We start from the raw sequence: 27,067 nt of genomic DNA on the forward strand, positions 1-27,067 counted from the left end.
GTCCACAGATCTACAGAGATTTAGTGCTTGTTCCACATTAATCTCCAAGCACCAGAGGTTAAGAGGTTAGGCTTTCTGGCCTTTTCTCCATATCACTTGATGTAAGCATGCAGCCAATTTAAACTTGCATATTTTTTGATTTTATCATTCCCTTCTACACATTCATACACACATTACTTATTTTTCTTCTCCTTTCTCTCTGCTATATTTACATAAGGTTATACAGATGGCATGTTAAATAGTTAAAAGAATTAGGAAGCTTCTACATTATTAAAGGACAAAGGGGATGAGCAAAGTGAGAGTAGCAATTCTGGCTCTCATCTATTTTATGGGTTTATATTGGACATAGTGACATTTTAAGGTATATTTTCTTAATCATAGTTGTACTAAACATATTCATAAAATGTCATTTAATAAGCAAAATACTATTATATGCCGATGCACTTCATAGCTTTGAAACATTAATTATAAACACTGCAAAAAATATTAAGATCTACATTGTTGAGGTCTACATTATAAGAAAATGAAAAAAAAAGACCGGGTTTTATGACAACCTAGTGAAAATAATCATCAAACAATAGGTTATTATACAAAGTAAAAGATAAAAAAGATAAGATGTATTCTCAGTAAAGTAAAATCACAGAATCACAGAATTGCAGGGGTTGGAAGGGACCTCAAGAGATCATCGGGTCCAGCCCCCCTCCCAAAGCAGGTTCCATAGGGCAGGTTGCCCAGGTAGGCATCCAGACGGGCCTTGAATATCTCCAGAGAAGGAGACTCCACAACCTCCCTGGGCACCCTGTTCCAGTACTCCGTCACCCTCACCATGAAGAAGTTCTTTCACATGTTGGTACAGAACTTCTTGTGCTCCATTTTGTGGCCTTTGCCCCTTGTCCTGTCTGCACAAACCACTGAAAAGAGGTTGGCCATATCCTTTTGTCTCTCACAGTTCAGATATTTATAAACATTAATAAGATCCCCCCTCAGTCTTCTTTTCTCAAGGCAGAACAGACCCAGGTCTCTCAGCCTTTCCTTATAGGGAAGATGCTCCAGGCCCTGTATCATCTTTGTGACCCTCCGCTGGACTCTTTCCGGGAGATCCCTGTCTTTTTTGTACCGGGGAGCCCAGAACTGGACACAGTACTCCAGGTGAGACCTGACCAGGGCAGAGTAGAGGGGGAGGATCACCTCCCTTGACCTGCTGGCCATGCTCCTTTTAATGCGTGCCAGGATCCCATTGGCCTTCTTGGTCACCAGGGCAAACTGCTGGCTCATGGCCAACCTGTCATCCACCAAGACCCCCATATCCTTCTCCGCAGAGCTCCTCTCCAGCAGATCATTCCCCAGCCTGTACTGATAAGGTTGTTCCTTCCCAGGTGCAGGACTCTACACTTGCTTTTGTTAAACTTCATTTGGTTTCTCCCTGCCCAGCTCTCCAGGCTGTCCAAGTCAAAATGATTACCTCATTTCATCCATTAGCAAATGTGTAACAGGGAGGAGTGAATATCAACACAATCAGAAAGTAAAACAACTTCTGTCATTATTCCCAGCGTTTACTTCTAACAATATGAAAATTATTGACATTTCTGACCATTACTGTAGTTACTGCTACCTAGTACTCTCCCAGCACGCTGATTTGGTAGAGGTTATTAAAATTTCTGCCTGATTGTAGTTGCAGTTGTAGATTCCTGGGCTTAAAAATTTAGTAGGGCAGAGTGATCCATGTGGTCACTGTAAGGATCAGATAATGCTGTGCTTGAGGCAACCTCAAAAGCTCAGGAAGAATAGGTCAATTATTTAAAATACATAAGTATTCCAAAAAGATATCATCCTGTTGTAAAGACAGAAGTTATAAAACCAAGGGTGTTCTTCTGATAAAATAACATTACAAAAAGTTTAATGAAATTAAAATATATTTTTGATTTTTATTGTGTTCTTTACCACCACCCATAGTATTCAACTGTGGGTTGAATACCCACCAACTCCAAATATTTTTTTAGGGAACATTGCCATTATAAAATTGTTATTAAAAAGTGTCTCAATCTAGTGTAAATTTTCTGGGTACTTAAACCACAACTTCTGTTGAACTTCAAACAATAAAAGGAAAAATATATACATATATATTTGTGATCATAGTATGAAGAAAAGAATATTCCTGCTATAATGATTCTTCACGCTTTCAGAAACCCTTTGTTCCTCCAAAGTTAAATAAACAGGTGATCTCTCTCCTAGTTTATTCTAAAGACATATTTTTTTTCTAACATAAGGGCTCAGACATATTAACCTTCCAGTTTAGGCATACATCCATCTTTAAAGTGACATTTTCCTTTTTTTTCGTACCAAAATGGGTAGTAGTATTTCATTGTAGCCCAATATCATATTCACTTAAGCATGACTTAAAAAGTGTAACAAAAACATTAAAACATAACTTTCTTGTCTGTTTTCATGTGTTATGATTTTTCTGGCCTTACTGCAGCATATGGTATATGAGATTGAAAAGGAAAATTTCTGTACAGTGAAAGGAGATAGATTGATTTTTAGTAATTTTTTAGGGCAGTCACAGACAAAGCAGGTGTCTGTGGACAGGACGAGCAGGACAAAAACAAAACAGAAAATATATAATCATCGTCATGTAATTACTTATGAATACAAACAAATACTTAAAAATGTTTTGCATTTCTCACATAAAAAGCCAACCACATCACAAATGAACAAGTCGGGGTGGGGGGGGGGAAGGATGGGGGAATCAATGCATTATATCATATTTTCTGTAACTTGTAAATGCAGTTTAGAAAATTTTATTTTTACATGTGGGTTTAATAAGTTGTGCTGAGGATCTGTTAGCTGTATTATATGTTACCTTCCTCCACGTATAGACACCTTCTCTTGTGTATCCATAAAAGAGGCCATAACATTTTTTTTAATTTTTTTTTTTAGGTGTTCACTTCATTGAAGTCATCTGCTCAACTCTAAATTTTGTTATTCTAAAATGAACTTGGGATCTTGGGATCTTTTTGAAGCATTTTGTTTGTTTGTTTGTTTTGTGTGTGTGTGTTCTTTGATGTTACAATTCTGGAATGATCAAAATAATACACAGTGGCTACATGTCTTTGGAGTTTTCTCTTTCTGGTCTGGAGCACTGAAACACCACCAAAGGGTATTGCGTAGGTGCTGGAGCAGCAAATGTAAAAATTGAATGCTGGCATTACACCACCTCCCAGGAGAAGGGATAGCTCTGCTAGACATGCTTAGCTACAAAGCTTTTATAAAGTAGACATTTATGAACTGAATGTGTTTCCACCATGCAAATGAGTTTTTGGGGCTTTTAACACCACTGTTAGAATTTCATTCATGAACTGAAGGAAAAGGATATTATTTTTCTGCAGTAAACTGTTTCAAAACAACAAATTAATATACTTGCAGAATGAACTAGGCTGAAATGTAAGAAAAGCTGCAAGGATTTATGTATAAAATAGCAAAACAAAATATGTGAGTATAAATCTGACACTATAATATGTAAATATAGTAATAATTCAAAATAAACAATTACATTCTCTTCATTCTGTTGGAGACCAGCCAATTGAGGAGCAAGCTATCATTAAATTTAAAGGTTATTTTAATGTGATTAAATTATTTTAACTATTAGGAAAATGTGAATAGTTTAAAATCTATCTTCAATAAATTGTGCTGGCAAATGACAATGATTCAAAATCAGCTACAGGTCCGGAGTTAAAATGTTTGTGTAGAGACGAAGGCTTATTTGACAAACTGATAATATGAATCTGTACCTCTTGCTTTGAAAGAGATTTTCAGCGAAAGTCTCCATATTATCTCAGAATACCTTGTCTGCTGAGCTGCTGCATACATATCCATTTTACCCTCTCCCTGCCTTCTTTATAAAAAAATCACAAAAGGTTGACAATTTTCTGCTGAGGTGGAATGAAAGCAAACTTCAAAATCAGTCAAGAAATACAATGTTTGTTTTCCAGATAGCCTTGGGTCTTAGAAATCAGTATATTGTAGTCTATATTATGTGTCTCAAGGTTAAAGGAAAAGTTCATAAGCTAGAGAAGGAACTGGGAAACTTGTGCCAGAGTTTCTTCTCTTCTAGTTACAACATATTTCAATTTATTTAAAATTAAATGGTTTATTAAATATATCAGCATGAGTGAAAAGAAAATCAGGAACTCCTGCTCCAGAGCTTGAAGATTCTATAGTTACTCTTTACATCTTTCTATATATTCCAGTCTCTGGAATGTTTTGGATATCTTTTGACAAATTTGTAGTGTAATGAGCCGTTCAATTATTCATAGAAGAAGATTATGTAAAGGAGAAATAGCAGCTGTCTAAGCAGTGACATCCTCATCAAACCGGTTTATTTAATAAATCAGGTTGAGACAATACAACAAAACTGGCACTATCTTCCTTAGTTAGCAGTGGACCATGTCATCAAGCAGAGAGCAAAACACATCATTGGGTCACCAACCTTGATAAGTAGTATTAATTAAAATACTGAAAGGCATTGTAGTGTTTTTTTTGTTTTGTTTTGTTTTTGTTTTTGTGTTGTTGTTGTTATTGTTGTTTTTTGTTTTTGTTTTGTGAAGGAGATCTAAGCCTATAGGTGGATAGCAAGAGATCACAAGACTTTTGCAGTAAAAAAATTACATGGATAGAATCTATTCTTTACTAATGGATGGCAAAGTCATTAGTGCAAAGTTAAATATGAAGATGTTATTTTCTAGTGGTGACAATGGGTAAATATTGACGTTAGTTGAGAAGCAATGACTCTGGACTTTGGAACAGTATAGCCCCATTTTAGTGCCTACATTAATATGCCTGATCTCTAAACATAATGTTGCATTGAATACAGGCTGAAGTATTTCAAATCTGAGTGGATACCAAAGAGATTAAGATTTGTGAGGCTCTCAGATGCAGTGATGATGGATAACAGAAGTATCTAAAATAAATAGGCTTTATGGCATGTAAATTTTCTTTCATTGGACAGGTCATTTAGCTTCTGACTCAGCAAGATTCTTATGCATCCATTTAACCTTGTATATCTGGTCAAGCAGAGTGTAGTTAACATGATTGCTTCCATGGTTAAATATAAACATTCTTAAATTTGCTTCAGAGTGTTGGTCTCTCATGTACAACAGTGAGAACGAGGCATTCTTGCCTCAAAGAAAAACTATTAGAAAGTATAAAGTGCTCAAATATTATAGTGGCAAAGTCTGTATCTGTACCCAGGGAAAAAAAAAATAAAATAAAAAAAAAATGTATATTCGTCACTTAGAAATGCAACTTTGACTTTGTGCAAGTAACTTTGCATTTGATTGCTTAAAAATAGAACAAGTGTAGCTGAACACATATTGCAACACATAATTTATATCTTAAAATAAATTACTTGCAAGTGTCTTTATATATGGATCAAAACCACACATTTAACATACTATTTGTTCATATTTAAAGCTGTTATGGAAAATTAGTCATTATTTCTTCATCTTTAGAGTAATAGTTCCTAATGTTCTCAAAGTCACATACTAGCGTCTGTTAATTGAGATTTAAATTACCCCAGTGGGTTGGATAAAGAATACCTAAGTTTCACTTCCCTTGCTATTGAACTGTAGCCAAACGTGAGTTAAATGTAGCAGATTTTTTTATGCTCAGATGAGGACATTATTACAATAATACCATATTTCGGGGTTTTCTGAATGAGAATGTCTTATAACAGATTAACAAACAAACAAACAAAAAGACCTGTTCTTCGAACAGTTCAAAGAACAAAAACCAAAAAACCGCAAACAACAACAACAACAAAACACACACAAAGGAACAAAAAAAATATTCTCTTTGCATTTATTCAAAAATTAGCTGCAGGAGAAAAGTTACTAAGTTATCAATAACACAATATAACCACTGATCTACAAGAAAGATGGGGAGGGTATCTCTATCAGGGAATGTAGTGATAGGACAAAGGATAATGGTTTTAAACCAAAAAGAGGGGAGATTCAGACTGGACATTAAGAAGAGGTTCTTTACTATGAGGGTGGTGAGGCACTGGAACAGGTTGCCCACAGGAGTTGTGGATGCCCCATCTCTGGAAGTGTTCAAGGCCAGACTGGATGGATCTTTGAGCAACTTGGTCTAGTGGAAGTTGTCTCTTCCATGGCAGGGGTGTTGGAACTAGGTGGTCTTTAGGGACCCTTCCAACTGAAGCCATTCTATGATTCTATGAATTATACAGGGCAATTATGCAGGGCAAGCAGGCGATCAGGCCCAGTCAGCATGGGTTTATGAAAGGCAGGTCCTGCTTGACGAACCTGATCTCCTTCTATGACAAAGTGACACGCTTGGTGGATGAGGGTAAGGCTGTGGATGTGGTTTACCTTGACCTCAGTAAGGCTTTTGACACCGTTCCCCACAACGTTCTCCTCAAGAAACTGGCTGCTCGGGGCTTGGACTGGTGTACGCTTCGCTGGGTTAGAAACTGGCTTGATAGCCGGGCCCAGAGAGTTGTGGTGAATGGAGTCAAATCTGGTTGGAGGCTGGTCACTAGTGGTGTCCCCCAGGGCTCCGTACTGGGGCCAGTCCTCTTTAATATCTTTATCGATGATCTGGATGAGGGCGTCCAGTGCACCCTCAGTAAGTTTGCAGATGACACCAAGCTAAGTGTGTGTGTTGATCTGCTCGAGGGCAGGAAGGCTCTGCAGGAGGATCTGGATAGTCTGGACCGATGGGCTGAGGTCAACTGTTTGAAGTTCAACAAGGCCAAGTGCCGGGTCCTGCACCTGGGGCGCAACAACCCCAAGCAGAGCTACAGGCTGGGAGATGAGTGGCTGGAAAGCTGCCTGGCCGAGAAGGACCTGGGAGTATTGGTTGATAGTCGGCTGAATATGAGCCAGCAGTGTGCTCAGGTGGCCAAGAAGGCCAACAGCATCCTGGCCTGTATAAGAAGCAGTGTGGCCAGCAGGTCGAGGGAAGTGATTGTCCCCCTGTACTCGGCTCTGGTGAGGCCGCACCTCGAGTACTGTGTTCAGTTTTGGGCCCCTCGCTACAGGAAGGACATGGACGTGCTCGAGCGAGTCCAGAGAAGGGCGACCAAGCTGGTGAGGGGTCTGGAGAGCAAGTCTTACGAGGAGCGGCTGAGGGAGCTGGGCTTGTTCAGCCTGGAGAAGAGGAGGCTCAGGGGCGACCTTATCGCTCTCTACAGTTACCTTAAAGGAGGCTGTAAAGAGGTGGGGGTTGGTCTGTTCTCCCATGTGCCTGGTGACAGGACGAGGGGGAATGGGCGAAAGTTGCGACAGGGGAGTTTTAGGTTGGATGTTAGGAAGTACTTCTTTACCGAAAGGGTTATTAAGCATTGGAACGGGCTGCCCAGGGAGGTGGTGGAGTCACCATCCCTGGAGGTCTTGAAAAGACATTTAGATGTAGAGCTTAGCGATATGGTTTAGTGGAGTACTTAGTGTTAGGTCGGAGGTTGGACTAGATGATCTTGAGGTCTCTTCCAACCTAGAAATCTGTGATACTGTGATACTGTGATACCCTGAACTTATTTTGAAGGATAACAAACTAACAGAAGAGAATTTATCACTGTCCTCTGAGATTTTGCAGTTGTAGGATGAAATAACAAAGATATTGTATTTGAGCTCAGGACACTGAAGTACTCTAACACATTCTCAGTTCTAAATAACAGTGTTTGTTCCCAAATTAAACAGGTGATTGTGTATGTGATAAGCTGCAAGACAAAAGTGGCCTGTTTTGTAAACACGGAGATACACACTGTATGATAAAACTTTTGTGTGATTTTTAGTTTCTTACTGCATACTCCATATCATACCATAATATAATTTCCAAGCTTTTCTGGACACTTTCATAATTTAACAACTTTTAGTTCGGACTTTATTTTTTATTTGGATTATGTATATGTACACACACACACACACACTTATATATAATACATATATGTATATAATGCACACATATATATTTCTAAAAGAAAAAAATGTGGTTTAAATGGTCTAATAATGGAAGGGAAGAAGAATGAATTCTTAACTTTAATATTAATTATACAAAAACAATTTAAAGGGTCAGGTTAGAACTATTTCAGAAGATTAGTGTCCCTCAAATGGAAATTATTACCCTATACTTAAGATGCTTTCATATGTGTTGTGAATGATCCAACACACAGCACTTTTATCATCTTAGCTTTCTAAGAGTTGGAACTAAACTATATGACTTATAATGGATGACAAATGTTCTTGCAGAAAGTTATCTCATCTGAGATGAGGGGACAATAGCTTCTGAAACTGAAAAACCTCAGTCACTTGTGACTGGCTGATCATACCCTATTTCTGTGTCCACAGCTTCCCTACATGTAACATGGAGCTCTTTGTCTAGTTCATATGATTGTCAGAAAAATTGATTTCTTAGTATCTGAATACCTCAAGATGGACACAGCTGAATACAATGTTGTAAATCATGCATATTGCAATGCTTTTGCTAGGATTGTTACTTAACATCCTTGGCTAGGACAATATAGTGTTCACCCACTTAATCTGAGAAGTCTCATTTGCAAGCTGGGCAGTGCTTTTATCATGATCACAGTTGCTTTGTTAAATGAAGCTGCATGTATAATAGAACTAGCTTTTCTCAGCATAAATAAAACTCATTATCCTTGCATATTATCATGGCCTTTCACTTCATGTCTTATAGTCTTAATATGTAGAATCCAACTGTACTGATCAGTACATAGCACGGGCAGGCAGACTTTCCAGGGCTGTTGAATGGAGGATAGGCCAGACTCACGAGCTGACTGGTAGCTGTTGATAGAACTTGCAGAGGAAGGAGCATCACTTTCTTGTAACTTGGCTTGGTTTGGAAGGGACCTTAAAGATCATCTAGTTCCAGCCCTCCTGCCATGGGTGGGAATGCCACCCATGAGATCAGGTTGCCCACGTCCAAGATGTGGAGGACCTTCTTTTCTCAGGATGTCTAAGGAAATTAAAGACTTTTCCTGTTTATGAAGAGATTTGCATTTTGTTGAAATGAAACAGTGTCTTAACTGCATAAGCAATATTTTAAAGATCTCTTACTTCTAGTTATTATTGATTTCGTCACCAGAATTAATAGGAACAAGGGATTTTTTTTTTAAAAATATATTATTATTACTTTTCTCTGTAAAGTCACTATCTAACAATTTGAGATATTATGGTGTATTGCTAGGCCAATTAAACCTCATAATATCAAAAACCATTAACATGTGGGCATCTTTTCAATGATCATTTTAACATATGTCCAACCAATCCTCAGATACCTAAAATAATCTTTGGCACTGGAAGTATTTTAGATTTCTTTGTAGTAACGTGATATTTTAATTGACTTTGCATACTAACAAACAAAAAGCTGACATGACTGATGTTTTCAGTTGTAGTTATCCTTCAGCAGTATTTGAGAAAAACAAGAGCATGGAGGCATTCAGTAGTAGTTCACATTTTTATTTGGGATTTTAGACTGATCAGAATCAGAAATACTATAAACATGTTGATAAAGTAAATGTCAATTAATACAGGACAAATAATACAGTATATTTGTTCTTAAAAGCAATGGAATGAGGAATTAGTTTTATTGCAGATATTTCACTTAGGGGACAAAATAGTGCAAGAAAATCATTCTATGCTTTCAAGCATTTTCTAAGCATACAAAAACTATCTGAGGCAGTGCACCTTATTTCTATGTAAAGACTATGAGAGAAATTTTATATTAATGGATATTGATATGCAATTGCTTTGGAAGCTAATTAGAAAGGACTTTATAATATGAAATACATTTCCAAAACATTCACTTTTGTTCATCTTCCCTGTTCATTTGTCTGTTTCATTCTGTCTTCTGATATGACCTTCTTTTTCCAAATTATATTTTTCTAATTTTCTTTGTTCACCTCATTATTATCTACCCTTTATATTGCTCTAGTTCCTAGAAGAGAGATTCTCAAACATGAGGAATCATGATCCCACTTAGGGTAATAACCATGTAAACAGAAGTGTGGTTGCAAATTTGGAAATGACCCCAGAAATGAGAATGGAAATGGGGTTTATAAGCCCTGAAGTGGAGCCAGAAACAGAAAAGCTTTCAGAACATTAGCCAGAGGGTAAAATAATATGGATCCAGCCCTATTCTGCAAAGTGCTGCAGACTCTACGGGGAAATAATTATAAGAACAAGACAGAACAGACAGATGATATGAACAAGTGGGAAAAAATGAGGTAATTTGGAGAAGAAGAATAAAATGTGAGAGTTTTCTGGCCAGCCAAGTAAATCCACCCCCCGGCCACCTCCCTCTTTTTTTTTTTTTTTCCTTTTTTTTTTTTTTTCTGTCTCCACATTCTTCTTGAACCCTTGAGCCCCTTGAGCTCTCCTGTACTGCAGCAGGCTGCATGCCAAGATCTTCCCCTGGAAGAAGGGGGAGATACCCCTCTAGGTTATTCCCTGAGGTCAGGAGATTCCTTACCTGCAACAGATACTCAGTAAGTAACTTATAAAACTAGCTTGTTGAAACTTTGCAAGTAATTTGCTAAGCATGCTGAAACTTTGTAATCTTAGTTAAGTGATATAAAAGACTGATTGTGCATATAATCCTTTAGACATAAACTATTAAGTCTGGAATTTGGATAGTCCTAGCTAGACTCCTTGAAGTTTGGACTGCAAAAGGGACTTCATTCTGAATCTTGTGGACTCAATGTGAGGGTCTCCCTGATGCTTTCAGTCTGGCCCTGACCTCTGTGTAGTAACTAATCAGGTGACCTTGCCACCACAAATTTCATTGGTGTCACATTTACCATTACAACTTTTTAAATCACTGTTTTATTCATGATTAAGTTTTTCTAAATCACTGTTATTAATATATTGCTGCTTCTGTCTCTCATGATTGAAGTATACAATTCTTATAAGAACACCCTGCAGTAACAACACACTTCAAAAAAAAGAGAAAAGGGTTGCAAAACTTTGGATCCAACACTAAGTTAAATACAAATAGCTTAGAGTAATTATGCCAAAATATTTGACTTTTTTTTTTTTTTTTTTTCTCTAGCAGGCATGTCATAGGACATTTCTGATTGTAATATATATATATATATATATATTTCATAGCTAGAATTTACAGCAGTACCTGGACACAATACTCAGTAGATTGTTTATATATCAGTGACTATTTCAAGATAAAGCATTGCTAATCAGCTCTTTAAGGGTATATCAGGAGACATGTAAGCTAAGTTTTAGAGTTTTGATCATAAATTCTGTAACTAATTCAATTTTGTAATGAACATCTTAAGTTCATCTTATCAGAGAACTATATAAAACTAAAAGCTTTCCAGCAGATGAGGGTATGTATTTTTATTTTCTGTTTGGTTCTGCCTGCAATTTTCATATTTATCCGTGTTAAATTCAGATCAGGTTAATATTATTAGAATTAGTAAAACTGATGTATCTAATAGCAAAATGAGATGAGAGACACAGAACTAATTTTCCTTTAAGAAAGATCAGAATAGTTTGCTCAGGATCTCAAAGCAGTGCTAGTGATTTTTCTCCTTTCGGTTTCACTTCCTTTCCTTCACATTTTTTATTTATATAACTCAAGAAAATAAAAGGTTAATTTGGGAGAAATTGGTACAAGCTTTAAAATCAATATACTGAGATGAAAAACTTAGCAGCAAGCATGTTGGGTAGTTTACTTCCATTTGGTGTGGCTGTCTGGAATGAAATGAATTATTTCCCATTAAATGCAACAGCTTTGGGGACAGAAATACACTGAGTCTAAGTGGCTTACTGAAGTGTATGTCTGTGTGGAAAAATTAATAGACCACCACACAAATTAAGTGAAAGATAATAAATAAATAAATAAATAAAAACTAAGATGAAATTTTATAGACTGCATTTATACTTTCCTTCCTGGTGGTTTTGAAGCGCTCCCTCACACCCACCTTCAAGCTATGCCTGCTCACCTGTTCATCTTTGAATTGGTCTGTGAACACTGGGAGAAAAAAAGATTCATGTGGAAACAACACAGGAGGAGGGCAAGGACTTTATTAGACCTCCCAGGACTTCTTCATCCTTTGTTTTAGCAAAGAAAATTTGAGAGCATTTTATCTGGGAGCTGGTCCAGTCTGTTAACAGATACCCTGCAAGGCCATGAGATATTCTGTTTTGTATCCTTACATATGAGTTCACAGACTGTGCTGGACACTTGAGGTGATGGTATCTCATATGTTGAATGAATGAAAATGCTACACTATTGCTTCTCCAAGAAAATCTCATGTGCAGGACTCCCAGTGGAGCAAGAAGATACCTTAATTGTACATTTACAACAAGAGAGCCTCAGTGGCAGTGTTCATCACAGCCACTGTATTTCCTCTTTCCATTTCCCTTTTGGCCAGGACATCTAGTACCAACATCACTGTTTGACAGTCAGGTTTTGATTGCTGTAGAATGCATGCCTTATCAACCAATCAGCTTTGAGCTCTGAACATGTTCCTAGTCTCAATATGATGAACAGTTCTGTGTTTATAGATGTTTTAGTATTCTAAGAGTTATGTGCAGCTACCAAGTGCAACTTGTAGACTTTGCCTACTCTTCACCGTTTCTCTTTATCAACAAGTAGCAGTGTCTGGGGTCACTCCCCAAGCTGTTTTGCAATGGACATACCTCAACAAATACTCAGGAAAAGAAGTGCAAATGAAAGCAGTCATTACTTCAGTTTCCACAAACTTAATTTTTCAAGTCTATAGAGAGATCTCAAGTCTGCATTAAAAAAAAAAAAAAAAAAAAGTTAAAATTACAAAGGTAGGATTGTTGACATAAGTTAGTAGTTCAAGGACCAAAAGACCAAAGCATATAACAATCTAAATGTGAGAATAAAAAACAATAACAATAAGAAAAAAACAAACAAAAACCACAGGAAGGCTATCTGGGGGCAGGCTAGCTAGTAACTCAGGCCATTGAGGCCATCAGTGTTGTTGGGCAGGACAAAGGCAGCAGCTCTGCACCCCAGAGAACGCCTCCCAGGAATTGTCATCACCAATTCCCTCCTTGCTGATGCCTGCCCAGCTGGTGAAGGTTCATTGAGTGCCATTCATGAGTTCAGACACACCAGGGCCTAGCTTCATAGCTTATTAGATCCTATCAGTGTTAACCAACACATAACTGCTTCATATTTTTAGTCTGGATATATCCTACTTGCAGAGTGTATTCATATCTAGCTAAAGATGCTCAAACAAACTGGCCCAGGAGAAGAGTGGGAATTACGGAAAGACAGCATCAAATATTCACAATAAGAACTGAGACATCCAGTAAAGCAGTAGACAGATATATATGCCCACTAAGGTTTAAGTTTCCTGATTTCAAAAGACCAAAGCATTTCAAATTATGTTATGAGTCTTTATGTAGGTGGCTAGAAATATGGTTGGTGCCTAAGTTTTTACAGTTTTACACTGAAGTTTCTTAGATGCCAGAAATACTGCTTATGCATTTATAAATACCTTGGTCTTGACAGTAGAGAGCAACTTGGCTGTATCAAAAGTAAACTCTGCCAGACTCATTAAAACAGCATTTCTCTTTCTTGAAGGATAAGTAGATAATTTTCCTCATGGGTGAAGCATAAACCTGTCTTTTCAAGGGAAAGATATAGAGGTCTTTTTTATTAATTTATATATATATATATATATTTTACTATGATCAGATAAGAGACCTGAACTCAATTTGTATCTCTGGACAGGAATTCAAGTCACACATTTCTTATATGATATATAATAATGCCTTATTCTAATGTGGCAGTAGTATTAAGCCAACATAAAGGAAAAAAAAAATCTTTTTATAAAGGCGAATGCATTGGAACCAGAAGGAATATGTGTAAGCCTAACTTTCTTGTCTACTAGTTAGTACGTTCATCTAAGGACTAGTGGGTTCCAGCTCATCACCCTTTTTAAATATTTGATCAGTGCTTTTACAAGGTAAAAGGTATAAGTAACACCTACAGCCAGCACCAAAACACCCTTGGACACCTATCTAACAAAAAAGCTATTCTTTGAAATTGGTTTGGACTTGAGTAGGATGATAAAAGAATGCCCTGATCCTTCTTCCAGAGTACAATAAAAGCTGGGGCTTTTGAGTTACTGGATTTTAATCCAGTAAGGTAAAGATAGATATAAAGTCTGCACTTCCATGGGCTAAATTAGAATGATACTCTTCAGCTGCTGTATATAAAAAAAGATAACATTAGTGTCAGATACACCTACCTTTCTACTTCAACAGCAAATACTGTTTGCATTTCTTTTGGAAGAAAATTTGAATGCACTTAATTGCCAGGAGGTACCTCTCCTCTATGAAATCCAAGTGGTGAGAAATGCTCAGGATATGAAATGCAGTTGGAGACCAGTCACTCACTGTCTTCTGTTTTTTTGTTGTTGATGTTGTTTGGTTGGTTGTTGTTTTTTATTATTATTGTTATTATTATTACTACTACTATTAATAATAATTATTATTTATTTTGTTTTGGTTTCTGCTTGCTAAGTTAGTCAAAATACAGTTGTTTTTTTTTTCACAATTTTGTAAAATATTTTTGTAACAGACAAAAAAAACAAAAAGCAAAAAACACCCACATATTCACACTCCTTACTTCACAGCCAAACTTCCTTGGAACTTTGCTAGAAAAGTTGTTAGGCCTTATTCTATAGTGGGTCCTGCCCAGTCAGCAACTCACAGGCACTTAAGAGGCAGATTGTTGCTCAAGGAGGTGATTTATTAATACCAGCAGTGCTGACTAACTCCTTTACATGAAACAACACCATGATTAGAAATGAGTGAAAATGTCTCATGGTAAATAATCTATGCTGATTCAGTATTTAACAGAGCCCATATTTCTTTACCTTTGAAGAATACTTCCAGGTGCAATACCTGGATTGCAGTATTTCCAATACCACCTCAATTCTTTTTCTTCTCTATAGAGTTCCCAGGTTTTCCTTATTCATTTTTCTCCCTAGTAGCCTAAATGAACACCATAACTTTCCACTTCCTGTCATACAAATGTAATACCTTATTGTTTACATCAGTAGTAATAGACAACGTGAAGGATTATTTGTTTATTTTTAGGTGTGATTCATCTGAGTTAAATTTAGATGTCTGGTGATGACATTTACATCTGACCCAATCACCTTAGACTTACAGTAAGCAGATGAATCACCTGAGCTATTCTTCATGTCTATGCTAATTATGAAATCTTTTTTGAAAGTACTGATTTCTCCCTACTGGCTACATGTGGAAAGGTGACTATCTCAAAGGTAGGAATTTATTTTGCCTAGATAAATTCTAAATTCTGTGTCTTTAGTTATTTGCATTTCAGAAGTCCCATCAGTCATCTAAATTTCTGTTTTAGATTATTCTTACCCTACTTTTATTGGAATAACCGAGATATAAATATCAATAAAAATAGTATAAATAAAATGTAATGAGAGTAAACACTAATTATTGACATCAAGAAAATACTGGATTCTGTTATTTAACCATTTTTCTTCATGGCACATAGAAATAATAAAGTATTGAGAACATAACCTAAATGGAACATACTTATTAATGTATCCTATACACATCATGCATTTTGATTTCCAGTTTATAAACACAGTGTCATATAGCTGTTCTTTTTGATAACAGGCCTTAAAAAATTTTAGACTATTCAATTTTTGAGAATTAGGAAATTGGTTACAAAAAAAAAAGGGTAAAAAAAAAAAAAGCTTCCTTTAGAATTGAACACTGGATTAATTACATAAGGCAATATAAGCCAAATCATCCTTAAATATAAAGAAATCAGTATGACCTGGAATTTACTGGCCTTTTTAGATTAATTAAGGAACTCTAAATAGTTATAGCTTTATATCTTAAATAGTGAGTCTTTTTTTCATAAGGGAGGATCACCTGCTATCTTGTATTGTTCTAAATGTTTCCGAGAAAACAATAAGAAAAGCTCATCTAGAGCAAGAAGGTCACAAGAACCACAGTTTGACATTTTAATTTTAGTAAGAGTATTCTTTGCATCCCTTGCCAAGTCGTGTTCATCTGTGCCTTGGCTTTCCTGATCCCATCCCTAAATATCTGAATGGCATCCCTGTACTCTTCCCAGGCCCCACGTCCCTGCTTCCACTGCCTGTGCTTTTCCTTTTTACACCTCAATTTGACCAACAGATATTGCTCAGCCATCCTGGTTGTCTCTGATCTCTGTGCTTGATTTCTTACACCTGGGGTTTGCACTCAAAGAGAAATGTCCTCAAAGATTTGCCAGATTTGATCAGTTCCTCTGTCTCTTAAGAACAATGTCCAAGGGCATGTCATACACTAGGTCTTTAAGCAGATGTACTTTCACTTTTCTAAATTTCAGGGTCCTGATTTTGCTCTTTGTTAGGCCCTTATTCCTCAAGATTATGAACTATACCAGGGTGTGGTTGCTGCAGCCCAGACAGCCTCCAATCTTAACGTCTTAAATAAGTTTATCCACATTGTTGAGCACCAGGTCCAGTAACACTTCTGCTCTAGTTTATTTGTCTAATACCTAGACCAGGAAGACCGTCCTCGATGCACACCAGGAGTCTCCTGGATTGCTTACAGCCTGCTGTGCAGCTTTCCCAGCAGACATCCAGGTGGTAGAAATCCCCCATCAGGCTGACAACCTTTCTCAAATTTCCTAAAAGACCTGATCTAGAATTTAAGTAACTGAAGTTCAATCTCTTCTCAGCTTTCTCAGCGATCTTTCCTTGTTCTACACCCTGTTAGCAGTTTTCTAGCCATCTACTAAATGTTTTACTGAATGAGCATTACCACCAGCTCCTTAAAGAGTGAGCTGAACTTTTGTTTCAAAAAGATATGGAGAAAGGATCAAAACTGAACTAGCACAGCAACATGTCAGCTAGCAGCTACATTATGGTGACTGCCCATGTGAGTACCCTATACTTATTCTAAAGTGACTTGTTAAACCACTTAATTCCCTTCAGGTAAAAAAGGGAACAGAAAGGGTTGTAAGACTCATGATTGATCTAGAGCTTTAGAGCTGCACCCAAATCCTAGAACCTCCTCTCAGTGTTTCTCAGTGTCTATTTCTAGTATTCTCAAGTAGACTGTTACAAATATGATTTTTAGATTCTGAATAATACCCCTAAAGTTATTATACTGAAAACCAAAACAAACAAAAAAACAACTTTCTACTTTCCAACATTTTTTTTTTCTCATGTTTTCTTCATTGTTCTATTCACCCTTCCACTGTTCTTAAGCATGTCTGAAGGGTATCGAGAAAGTAGAGAACTGGAATTTTATTATCCTATGTTGCCCTTTGGTGTGCCTGATCAACATAATGATTGTTCTAAGAACAGAACAAATCATGGCTTATGATCATGTTTGTTTAACACTTAGGTTGAAGTGAAGATAATGAAAATACACTTATATTAACTTTCTGTTTAGAGCCTTTAGCGAGTAAATGTTTGTCATAAATTCATTGAAACCTGAGAAGATATAATGGGAACATTGCTGAACATGCCTAAATATGAAGATATATATTATTTTCTGGGAAATGAAAGCTGTATACTTGGGAGAGGAAGACAATGGACACAGTTTTTCTTTAAACTATGTGAGCATTCAGATCACTACATTTATGGTTAATAACATCAACTTCTTCTGTTCTAAAACAAAATAGTTAGTCATCCAGTTATATTCTGAATGTAAAATAAATTTATAGACATCAGGAACAACATATTACTGATAGGAACAGAGGTGAATATGAATTTCCCAGTTGTAAACTGGGCTAAATTTATTAGCCTGCCCCAAAGAGCTATGTAGGTAAACATGTGGTGGGGTTGAGACGCATGTACTTTTGTAGTGGGCATCAGGAAAGTACTGCAGGTAGAATACAGCTTTTATTACTTAGCCAATAAAGACCTTTCATATCATGTTACAGATACCTTGGTGCTCTGCCTAAGATAATGACTCCAGGCAGTCATAAATTATCTTTTGAAGAAAAAGGTTATCTTTGTATTGCTTATATGACAAATAAACACTATGTTTGGTGTTGATCTTCCTTATCCAACTAATGAATGGCACTAATGGGGTCTGGAAGGAGTCACCTCTGACTGTAGCTGAAATGTATGCTATTTTGTAGCTTTGAGAAAGGGATTATACAGGAAAAGGAAGCATGTAGGATTGTATCCACCTTTAATGGGTCCAGATAAATACTCCGTACAGTTTTGGAAAGAAGTTTTGTGATTTTTAAGAATATACTTTTTTGTTTGTTTTCCTGTTTGCCTTGTGTTAATTTGTTGGTCCTGCAGACACCACCCCAAGAATAGAAAGGTTGTGTCTTCTGTTGGTTGTTGGTTGGTTGGTTGGTTCCTGGAGAGAACAGGCACAATATGAGCTCCTGATTCCTGTACAGAGATTACCAGTATAGTAACAGTTCAACTTGGAGACCCATCTTGGAGAACTTGGAGACTCCATTGTACTTCTGAGAATCACTGTATTAAAAGTCACAAAGACTCTTAGAAATCCGCTGTGGCCCCTGCTTTCCACTGTGGTTGAACAAGTCTTTCATTTCTGGTCACCCAGTTGTCCTGCTCCAAAACTGTCCACTCAGACTGTTCAGTAGATTCTTGGCTAGGGAAATAGGTAAATACTCAACTGAAGAATTTTAGTACTTTAACACCAGGATGAAATGAAGCACACAGATTCAAGTTTCTGCTCAAATAATTTAACAGATAGGTTAATATGCAAAGCAGAGAAATGGTGAGAAATGGTGAGAAATGGATATTTTTATAAAGAAAGCAGCGAGAAAATTCTTCACAGTCAAAAGGCAAGCTTAGTTTGATATGTGTGGAAAAGTCAATCAGACCCTTCTTTAACACTTTCTACTGGCCGAGCTAAGTGCTGACTTAAGCTATTTCATGCTGTGATTTGATGCGATAATAAATATGGCTTTAGAGTACTTACTACTGGATCAAAAGACTTCATCCATATGACTATTTCACCAAGCAGGTTTTATAAGTCTTTAAAGGAATAACTTTTTTCTTTGCTGGCCTTATTCTCGGTAAAATATTACCTATCTTCAGCACTCTGTCTTTATGCTGCTCCAGGTGTCATCTACAGACTTACAGCAAGCATAAAACTTGGTTAAAAGTATGAAGTCAGCATAGAAGTCACATCACTGATTACCTGGACAGAAATGCAGTCCTATTCTGCAAGCTGATCTGCAGTGCTTTGTGATTCAACAACAGAGGTAGTATGAAATTAATATGAAATCATGTAACGTAACTACAGGACCACACCTTCATAGATTTGCCTCTTTTAAATCCTGTTCTCAGGTGAGACATTTTATCTGGCTGCTCAGAGAGTAAATATGTTCTCTGTCTATGCCATACAACTTGACACCATAGTTCACTGTCTTGTCAGTCAAGCCAAGTTGTGTGGGGCTATATGATAAATGGGATCTCTGAAGTGACCGGGTTAGAAAAAAACAAAAACAACAACAACAACAAAAAAAACCACTCCAAATCATCTTCGGTGTTGTTACTGTTGTTGAGCTCTTTTTTAATATATATATATATATATATATAATTTATTTATTTTTAAATCCAATGAATCCATTTGAAATTTTCTCTGCACACAGCTGAATCAGGATAGATTGAGAAAACAGCATACTGCTGTGTAGGCTAAGAATAAATAACTGGGAGATAGGAGCAGTTACAGTTTTGTCACTAGAAGAAAGCATCAATGAACAACACCCTTAGGCTCTTAATTCAGGTTTATGGATTTCACTTCCAAGCTGGATGTCTAACTTTTAGACTCTCCAGCACATGGCATGATAAATGTCCAAGTCCCTTAGCTTCTTTATTGTGTCTAACTCTTGTTCACTGTATCTGTAACACATTTTTAAACTGTTTTTAACAGTTACTCTGCCTATAGTTAGCTGTCTGTGATGTCTATGGTGACTGGAAAAAGACAACTTTTTAAAGACAACTTTAGTATGTGGTGGAACTGCTAATACATTCCTATGCTTCCATTATTCAAGTAGTGGAGTTGAGAAATACAAGAATATACAGTGATTCAGTTTTAAATGTTATATTTTTGCAGTTATTGTTTTGTTGTCATTAAGTTCTTAGCAATTCTTAGCTTTTACTACAGCTTTGTAAGAATGATTGAACAACTTACACTTCAGATGTTGACATATTTTAGTATACTGTATTTATTATTATTATTATTATTATTAGCAATTAAAATGAGAACCTTAGGCAAGTAAGGTTAATGTGCTATATTGCTATTAAGTATAATAAATCAATTTACTCATTGTTTGTGTTATGTAGAAGAAAGATGTAGGTAATTTTTTTCAAAATATTCATCATACATTTTTAATAGTATGTCTACAGAGACCTGAGTCCTGCAATTTTGCACCAAGATAAAGCTAAGCTAGTTTCAGTCCCACTAAGGAGTGGCAATGTCTTTATCTTTGTATTTTGTGCATGGTAAAGAAGGTTTAGCAATACATATTGAGACCACATGTCCATCATGTCAGTCTATCTAACCAATTTTGCAACAATTTACAGTATTATCATTAGAGAAGGGAAGGCGTGTTTGAATCCTTTCAGACACAAGAGGAGCATGAACTCTTATGTACTGCATCCTGGCCAGGTACCCTAACCATCAGGAAAATGGGGTCCTGTGGCCGCTATCACATTTAAAGGAAAGACATTGTTAGCTTCTGAGAACTTATAAATGCCACTGTAAGGATTATAGACCTTTACCAAGGACAAGATCATTACCTTTGCTTGAATAGTCTGAGGCAGTAAAGTGCTGAAATGAAGGGTTTTTAAAGCTTTTTCTGCAGGCTAGCTCTAACAAGCTTTCTGCTCTGAATGCCAGGTGGGTTGTATTCTACCATTCCCTCCTACTTCTGCTGTACTTGTTGGACAAATTTCAGTCCACATCTGCAATTTGACAGAAGGGAAGTCTTTGAAAGAATTATAATAGATCCTGGATCTGTCTATAGACAGAAAACATGGAAATGCTTACTGGCATCCACTAAATTAACTCTAGAAAGTTTTTCCCTTTTTTAGTGTTTTTAAGCTAATAGTTTCTGTTCTTTGAAACACATTAAAATTACATCTTTTCTAAGCTTTATTTAAGTTTTGTCTTAGTTATAGTATGGGTCAGAGTATATGAGTAGCTGAAGAGAAACATATTTTTCAGCTTTTTGATAAATTCACATATAGAATTTGAGGGCTTGGTTAGACACATTTTTTACCCATTGTTTTACAAGGTAATATATTTAAGGAAATATTTGTATGGAGGCTTGAAGGCTCAGCATAACCTGTCCCTGCATTTCTTCCATAATATTAAAGAAAGATCTTGCACACATCTGAAAAGCAGCTTGATAATTCTTATTTAAATCTCTCAAAACTCCCTCTAATGTCATGCCTACTTACGCCCTTATGTAGTTATGTAGAATAGAACCAGACAGCAAGCTGTGGTTATTCCTTGCTGTTCATATTTCGTTCTCATTTTTTTCTTCATTTTTTCATTTTTTTCATTTTTTTCCATTTTTTTCATTCTTTTCATTCAGCCATAGTCCTGCCATTCCTTCTATGCCTGTTAGAAAAGAGAAACAAACAAGAAAGCATTCAGTCACCAAAACTGTGCCACTCATCACTGTTTTTACTTGCTTGGAAGTTATGTCTCTATTTTAGCCCTTTCTGATTTGGCCTCTCATTGTGCCTTTCTGATTGTAAGCTCTGCTGGGTGAAAGTTGTCTTTTTATCTGTATTTGTTCAGCATGCAGCACTACCTTTACTGGGGCCTTTGGGTGATACTGTCCTACAGTAATCATCTTCATTAATAGCAACAAAGAAAAGCTGTTTCAAAAATGAGAGGACTGTGCAGTGCAGGTCAGGCCTGGGCCTCTGGGACATCCTTTCTGTTGAAGGTAGTTAGTTTTCCCTTTAGAGATTTGGAATACTTTTTGACCTTTTAGGTGCAGAAGAGGTTCCCTTCAATGATCAAAATCCCTCAGCCTTTCAACAAAGTTATTTTAAAACAACAACAAATCAGAAAAAAAAATATATATTCTTCACTGGGGCTTCCCATAGTTTCTTGAAGTAACCCACTTTCTAACCGTTAACTCACAATAATGTGGCAATTAAAGATGTTTTGATACGTGCTCAGATCTGCAGACATAGTTGATAATAATTTGGAGTGCAATGCTCAAGTAGGTAAAGATCCGCAGAAAGCTGATTTGACCTCAGCTACCTCACGGCATATGATGCTATCAAGGAATAAATTCTTAAGCAAAACAGAAGACAAACCAATAGCTTCAACAGAAAATCCTATCAGAGTAGAGACCAAAAAAAACCCACCACACTTTAAAATGAGCTAGGTAAAACTTACAGGCTATTCAGTAGATGGCTTGCCAGTTAATTTAGACAGGAACCATCAATTTACCCTTTCTCCAAAATGGTAATTTTATTTATTTATTTATTTACTTCAGGTGGTTAATTGCATGCATATTCAGATATGTGTATGATTAGTGAAAACTCAGATAATGATTCCTTTATGACAATAAAGATATGTCTTTATAAAAATAAACATTTTCTGGCATATAAAATAACAGATTTGTTCTCAAGGCACTTGAAGAATTAAACCTGAAAGTGCTTTACAAGATCTAATCAAGATATTTTCTTGATTCTTTTCTTTTGGAAAGAAAAAAAAAAACTAGAAATTTCTCGTCTTGATTTTCATCAAGGCAACTATATGTGAGCAAACAGAAAGGCCGGAAAAGTTACAGCCAATTATCCTTGCTATCCTTGAAGAACATGTATTTGACTAAAACATATTTTCTTAGGAAACCAGTTATGGTAAGATTCCAAAGCAGTCTAAGATGAGAAGTGGACAGGTAAATGAAACAACTCTTCATGACTAAGAAAGTGATCAGTAAAACCTATTTTCTTCCTACAATATCCACTTGCAAAAATTAAATGATCACTATGATTTCTGGACTGAATTTCTGGACCCTCAAATGCCTAAACAGTAGCAACTAAGTTTGTACAAGGCTCTTCTGGTTTGAACTTCACCTCCATTTAGAGGCGATGTATAGAGACCTCTGGTATACTAAGTACCCAGTCCGGTAGGTTCACTCAAATCACATAGAAAACAATCTCCTTTTTAAAGTGTAAGTTACAATAATTTTCTTTCAAAATGTGGCGCGCATACTTTTTTTTTAACAACTCCCTCCCCCCAAGTCTATCTAATAATTTAAGTAGGACAGGGCAGCCTCACACCTTTCATGCTGAAGTTGACACATTAGAAGATGGAAACAAAACAAGAAGAACCAGTGTTTTCATGCTAAAAACATCTTGGATGCATCTATAGTTCTGCTGGATATTTATGGCTCATGAGGCTAACAGGACCACTGATGTCAAGTCCATTAAATCACATCTAGAATTGTAGTATTCCTGCCTTTATGTCCACTGGCTTTTGAGAAAGGACAATCAGTTGGGTGTTCTGAAATGGTGCACTAAGCAGGCATCTTTACAGGCTTGAAAACCACAGGAGGCACTCTCAATTGGGCCTTCAATCACAGTTTTAAAAAATATTTAGCAATGGAAAGTCTACTGCTTCTGTTGTTTGTTTATGACAGCAGTTAATTATCCTCACTGTTAAAAACCTGTTTTCTTTTGTATTTTACTTTGTCTGGCTTCAGTTTCCAGCCCTTGATTCTTGTTACACATTTCTCTGTTTCATTAATAGAAACTTTATCATTTTCCTACCAAAGAAAATACACATGCACTGTAATTAGACCTGGCAGGCAAATTGTTTTCATATCTCACAAAAGCTTTTGCCATTTTCAAAAATTTAGGAGTATATTTCATGAGAGAACATAAAATGTAAACCAAAACTAAATACAATTTCACTTCACCATGTAAGTAACAATATTGAAATATTTTGTGAAGATTTTAACAACTGGATTCTTTTAGACTTTTTTTTTTTAAATTTTTGAATGTTACCATGATGTTTCCAAATCATTTGTTCATTAAACAGAATTAATCAAGCTCTTAATTTTCTCAACCTTAAGGACTTTCCTTCACCTCCAGAAGTGTACCTGTAATTCTTTTTATTTATACTTTTGCTTAGCGACAGCACTATGATTTTTGATTATTTTGTTGCTGTTCTCAAAGGTGTTGTACATGTGCAAAAATACTTGCCCTCTAATCTCTGCTTTGTCATCAACAGATAAGAATTTTTCTTAAAAAAAAAAAAAAAAAGTTTTTCTTTTCCTCATAGTATTTTCTTTGGAGTTTATGCTGAATGTTACCTTTTAGACTGCTCCCTCTCCCACAGCATTTTTTTTTTTTGGCTTATTAATTTCCAAATCCTATTTATGATAGGATCCCTCTTTTATGATCCCTCTTTTGCATGAAGTAGCCCTTCCATTTTGTGACAGGAGTACACATTTCTAAACTCACGTTAAGACATCACAGTCATATATATTATAAAACTTGTTTTGATGTTTTTTGTTGTAAGCTATATGCAACCTATAGCTAGTCTCCTTATCCTTTATATTAGTCCCCCTATTGCCTTTTAGATCTGTTGTCCTTGTCACATCTCTTCACTTTGACCCATACTCTTTGTCCATACTCTTTTTTTTTTAATTATGTTATTTTTGTTTTGCTTTAATCCTGTGGGCCAGCTGACTAAATGCCTCTTACATGTTTCAGTGATTCTCCTAGGAAGACCTTATAATAATTTGTCTTTCTCCTCAGATACAGTCTCAGACATTTCCCTTTGGCCAAATACTGTATTATATCAAAATATCAGTATTCATATATCATTATATCAAAATATCAGTATTTATCACAGGACTTTGATTGACTTTAACTGGTTTGCCATTTTCAGTAAAACTTTGTTTACGGATATCAGAGAAAAGAGGAGGGAACAGCCATCAGGAGTTGGACTTGATTATCCTTATGGGTCCCTTCCAACTTGGGATATTCTATGATCAAATGAACAAAAGTCTTTTTTGCCTCTTTCAGCTCTTAATGTAGATTTAATCATCTTCATCGTTTTAAAGAACTCTTCTGTCATCTGAATCAAATTCTGATGTCAGAACATACTATTGTGTGAAATAATCCTTTAACAAAGGATTATGTGTTAGCATTATGTGTTAGCATTTAAGAAAAAAAGATGATGAAAGAATTGTGAGTCACCTCAAAAATGTTGATTTTTTGGTCATTCTGCTCCTGTATTTGCACATTGAATTACCTCCCATTACCAAGTAAAAACCTAATGCAACAATTATCTAATGTAAGTAACAATTACATATATTTATTAAAGCAGGAAGTGACAGAACCTACAGATTTAATAAAAGCTAGATGAGATTATGAATATGACCATACTACCTAAGTAATGGTAAGAAAATACTTATGGCTCTGCCATACTTCCCTTAGGGTCCTCCTTTTTCTGTCATGTCTATACAACATAGATATATACAGTCTCACTTAACTGTTGCAGTCATACTAGTAAACATTCATTATTTACATCTAAGAGTACCTCAGTCTTTCCCTGCAAATGATCATTCTATGTACATATATATATTTATATATAAAAATATAGATGAGATCAGAGTCACATCAAACTATTCATCCAGAACCAAATGTGAATTTTAAAACACTATATCTACTAATGTTCTGGACTCAAAATATTTTTTTATTGCATATGTGACTAGGTAGGTATTTCACTGTACAGTGGAAGACTACAGTCCTGACTCTCACAGGAAAGCAAATGAACAGGTGATGCTTTTACATGTGTTTTGCTAGTATGAGGTTATAAAAAGCTGAAATAAAAATTATCTCACACACAAGGGAAGGGAAGGGAAGGGAAGGGAAGGGAAGGGAAGGGAAGGGAAGGGAAGGGAAGGGAAGGGAAGGGAAGGGAAGGGAAGGGAAGGGAAGGGAAGGGAAGGGAAGGGAAGGGAAGCCTTGATGGGGGGGAGGGGGAAGAAAGAAAGAAAAGAAAGAGCACAAGTTATAATAAAAAGAAAAATGACATCTACAAGACAAGTGACAATGACATGAAGGTGAATACAACAGCAAGAAGAACTAATCAGCAGCACATCTACATGACAGTGCAAGTGACAACACCGAAGCTACCAGTCCAGATGCTTGAGAATTGTGCCAGGGAGCCATAAGTATTTGCGGAGGAAAAAATCTGTACAGTTTGACATCTTTGACTGCTGCAAAAGATAAGGAGGATGAGCACTATAATGAGCTGAGAATAGTACATAGCCTGCTTCCACCCACCCCCCCCAAAAACAAAGAAAAAAAAATAAATAAGAGTATAGGACTTTTATTATTATTATTATTATTATTATTATTATTATTATTATTATTATTTTCAGTTGACAGAAAAGACTCATGGGAAAATACTAAGAAACACGACTCCCCTATCCCTCTTCCCACCTTGAAATCAGGCTATCTCAGTCTTGTGTTTTTCCTAGCAGTCAGTCACCATGAGTACAGGTATGTTTGGGGCAAGGAAGCATCAGTAAGTGAAGAGTTTTATGTTGAGCATTTGTCTTGTTTATACTCTAAATTACACCTGACCCTACTTTACATATTTACTTTTATTATTCAGTTTCTTATGTTTTAATACCAAAATATGAAACACACAAAGAAGCAAAAATACTGCCTCAGAATGAAGTTTTTGAAGAAACAATGCTCACATGTCAATACAAGAGTGAAGTGACTTTCTCTTACTATTAACATAATGACCCCTCTTCAACCAAAAAGTCAATATAGTGTTTCTTTATTGTCAGAATAATTGCCTAGTCAGTACAATTATTCCTTGTACATCTAGCCAGTGCAATTATTCCTTGTACATCTAGTGGTATAATGGCTATTTAAAATTAAATGAAAACATATTTTTTTCCATTGAGGTTTAGAATAAGTGGATGATTTTAGGATAATCAAATGTCAATAGAATTATTTCTGTTTTATTCTGATTTA

The sequence above is a fragment of the Anser brachyrhynchus genome (genome assembly GCF_964034855.1).
Source record: "Anser brachyrhynchus genome assembly, chromosome: 3".
NCBI lineage: Eukaryota > Metazoa > Chordata > Aves > Anseriformes > Anatidae > Anser > Anser brachyrhynchus.